This window comes from Mandrillus leucophaeus, unplaced genomic scaffold (assembly GCF_000951045.1).
Source record: "Mandrillus leucophaeus isolate KB7577 unplaced genomic scaffold, Mleu.le_1.0 Scaffold129, whole genome shotgun sequence".
Taxonomy (NCBI): domain Eukaryota; kingdom Metazoa; phylum Chordata; class Mammalia; order Primates; family Cercopithecidae; genus Mandrillus; species Mandrillus leucophaeus.
The window spans coordinates 2436194-2440357 of NW_012101243.1; positions in this window are offsets into that span (position 1 = coordinate 2436194).

Below are 4164 nucleotides of genomic sequence, written 5' to 3' on the forward strand. Positions count from 1 at the left end.
CCCCTCCCGGTTTGCGGGCCGGGCGCTCGGGCCGGGAAACGTTCTCGGAACCGGGAGGGTGAGTGTTCGGGGAGGCAGCTGCGGGGAGCTGGGAGCCCTGCGCCGCGGCGAGCTCTCCGCCAGGAGGATCTCCACTCCCTACTACCGGCTCCTCATTTTCCTGACTCTTCCCGGATCGAAGCACCCTCACCTCTCCCACTGCTCCCCAAATCCTTTCATTGCATCCTATGTCCAAGTCCCGCGATGCGGACCCTGTTCTCGATCCACACCACGTCTGTGCACCTCCATTCTCCCCACTGCCCTTCTCCCTGCTCTCCCTCCCTCCTCGGGCTCAGCTCCTCAGCCCTACACACTTTCTGCTTTCCCACCCCGGTTTTTCTTCAGCTCTGCAGGCTTGAGAGAAGAGGGACATCCCCCCACCCCCGGTTCCGGGGGAGCATCTGGGAATGTAGAGAAGTTAGTGAAGCTGACGGGAAATTTCGCAGAGTAGGACTTGAGAGGAATTGCCCTGTGCTGAGTAAACATTGACCTGAGAGGGCTCTGCACTTGAACGTTTTCACACCTTACTTAATCCACGTTGCTACTGGGGCTGTACAGAAGCGGCAGGACAGGGGCTGATTAGGAGTCCTGATTTACACGTGGGGAAGCTGAGTCTCACGATCTCACTGTTAGCGTGTGAACTCATATTCAACAATGCATTCAACATTTATTAGGCACCTACTTTTGCACCACCATACCACTAGCTGACATGTATTGAACACTTACCGTGTGCCACGACCTGTGCTATGGTGCTTTATGTGTGTTTTTTTTTTTATCTTCACAACAACCCCAAAAGGTGGATATTTTGCCCGTTTTACAGTTGAGGAAACAGACTCACAGAGCTCAAGTGACTTTCCTAGGTCTCAAAAGTATAGTCAATGGCAGAGCCAGGATTTGAACCTATAGCTCCCAGCCCTGACCCTCTCCATTCTCTACATGCACCAGATGGTCTAAACCTCAGGGCGCTTCAGGCTCCCCAGAGTCCTGGCTTTCAGTCCTGTCGGTGCCCTAGACTTGCTGTGTGACCTCAAGTCATGTTACCTCTCTGGGTCTCAGTTTGTCAAACAACATATCCAGGCTTCCCTCTAGAGCTGCCATTGTAAGATTCTTCCAAACTCTCTGCCCTCAGGATTCCGCCCACCCCACGTTCTAGGCCCCAGCTCTCCCAGTGGCCTGGGAGATGCCTGAGAAGAGACCACAAATACACATATCAGAATCTCCAGGGCCAGAGGTTCTAGGTCAGCACAGCAGGGCTGGTGGGGGAGGGTCTGAGAACTGCCCATCTAGCCCAAAAGGAGGCCAGAGGTGACCTAGGCCAGAGGTTAATGCACTAGTGATAAAACTCTGTCGCAGCCTCATCTGAAACCCCCAAGGGACTCCTTAACCCTAGGGACAGAGGAAGAAGCCAGAAAAAAATAACCTGAGGCTGAGGGGTGGAGAGGGGAGTCGCCTTGTGGCCCTTGGAGTGTTATACCCAAAGTGTCCTCATTCCATGCAACTCTGAGCCTCTGCCCATCACAGCCACTTCCTGCTAACTTCATACCCTCTCAGACCTACTTGCTGACTTTAACTAAATCATCCCTAACACATCTCTCCTGTCAAGCCACTTGTTTGTTCTAAAACCTGATGTGGCTCCCAAAGCCCCACACTCCTAACACAGTACTCATGCCCCTCATGCTCCAGCCCCAGTTCTGTCCAGCTTCACCTCCCCTTCTCCTGCATGCATCTTGTGCTAAAGTCAAACTCCTCGTTCACTCTACGGCACTTTCCCACCTCCACCCTTTTGCTCAAGCTGTTTCCCCTGCCTGGAATGCCTTCTTCAGAACTTTCTGAAATCCAGATCTTTCCTGTCTTCAAGATTCTACTTGGCCAGGTGTGGTGGCTCACACCCATAATCCGAGCACTTTGGGAGGCCAAGGCAGGAGGATTGCTCGGGGCCAGGAGTTTAAGAACAGCCTGGCCAACATAGCGAGACCCGTTATCTGCAAAAAATGAAAAAATTAGCCGGATACCATGCACCTGTAGTCCCAGCTACTCAGGAGGCTGAGATAAGAAGATCACTTGGGTTTAGGTACAGTGAGCTATAATCAAGCCACTGCATTCCCGCTTGGATGACAGAGCCAGACCCCGTCTCTTAAAAAAAAAAAAAATAGAGAGAGAGAGGTTCTACTTACCCTTTTTTCCTCGAGGTAGCCTTCCTTGTTCCTTCCCACCAGTTGATGGCTACCTTGATGGACAGTCATTTATTTGTTCAGTAAACAGTAAATGATGATCACTCGTTGTATGTGTGTATGTTTTCTCAAGTGAATGGTTGGCATCCCAAGGGCAGGGTCTTTGTCCACGTATTGCCCCCACCCAGCTTGTGGGGGTCTAGCATAGAGTAGACTTTCATCGAAGGCTCAGTAGTTATAGCTTGAAGCTTAAGAAGGGTGGCTGGTTCAGGAATGTACACCTGCACTCTCTGCCCTGTGTACAGGCAATGGTCTGTTGAGCGCATGGTTCTGGTTCCCCAAGCCCAGAAAAGGGGGCTGTTGGCTACACTCTGGTACCCTAAGTGTCCGGACTCTGTTCCCAGCATTAGCTGAACCCCATTTCTAGGCTGCTAAGTCAGATCTCAGTCTTCCATTTCTCTGTAGAGTCACAGGTACCCATGGAAGTCCCCTCCTGAAACCCCTGGGACCCATTCTTCCTGTCCACTACAAAGATTTATTATCTGGGCTGGAGGATACCTCAGACCTCAACTCATCCAAACCCCTCATTTTATAGGTGAGGAAACTGAAGTCCACTGAGGCACACGCAGGTCAAGATACTTGCTTAGAATCACACAGCAGCAAAGCCATCTACTGACCCTGGCCCCAGAAAGTGGGCTTAGTATTCTGAGACCCTGGTCTGGGCCAGTGGGCTGTAAAAAGAGGCAGTAGAGCTGGGCGCAGTAGTGCAGGCCAGTAATCATAGCACTTTGGCCGAGGCAGGAGGATCACTTGAGCCCAGAAGTTCGATACTAGCCTGGTCAACATGGCAAAACCCTGTCTCTATTAAAAATACAAGAATTAGCTAGGTGTGGTGGCCTGCACCTGTAGATCCAGCTACTCAGGAGGCTGAGGTGGGAGGATCAATTGAGCCTGGGTGGTTGAGGCTGCAGTGAGGTGTGATCATGCCACTGTACTTCAGCCTAGGCAACATAGGGAGACACTGTCTCAAAAAAAAAAAAAAAAAAAAAACAAAGTGCCTTCTTCCCTGGAATTCTTTTTTATTTAGGAGGAGAGGGGATCAGTGAAACTTGTCTCAAAAAAAAAAAAAAAAAAAAAAATGAGGCAGTGAGCATCATGCTGGGGTAACTCTGGAGTCTCATTTCCAAGCAGACAGAGGGTGCCATTCCTATGCACGCACATGGATAATCAGGCGTATCTGTGCATACAATGAAGGCACCCATATATAAACATATACACACGTGCACATGAGCTCATGCTCAGAGTTAATAGGGACCCACGCCCATCTAACCCATGCCCAGGTGTGAGTACCTGCCCAATTTCATGGGCTCCAGGACTGCAGGTGAAGGGGCCACCCTTCAGGCAGGGCGCAGTGGCTCATACCTGCAATCCCAGCACTTTGGGAGGCCGAGGCAGGCAGATCACCTGAGGTCAAGAGTTCGAGACCGGCCTGGTCAATATGGTGAAACCCTGTCTCTACTAAAAAATACCAAAAAACTAGCCAGGCGTGGTGGTGTGAGCTTGTGGTCCCAGCTACGCGGGAGGCTGAGGCAGGAGAATTGCTTGAACTTGGGCAGCAGAGGTTGCAGTGAGCCGAGACTGCACCACTGCACTCCAACCTGGGCGACAGAGCAAGACTCCGTCTCGAAAAAAAAAAAGAAAAAAAAAATGAGGCTGCCCTTCTATTCCTTGGGCTTGCCCTCACCTGGGGGCTCCCCACTGCTTGCCACTCCCATTGTCTGCCCCCCTCCTTGCCCCCTTAAGTGATGTGTCAGCCTGTGTGTGTCGCTCAAAGGACCTTGTGTGTACTTGCGGGTATGAGCCAGTCTCTGCGCTTGGCTGGAGAACTGGCTCACCACTCCCCTCCTTCCCCACCCTCCCCTGCCCCCTGCCCTGAGATAGAGAGTGAGGTTGA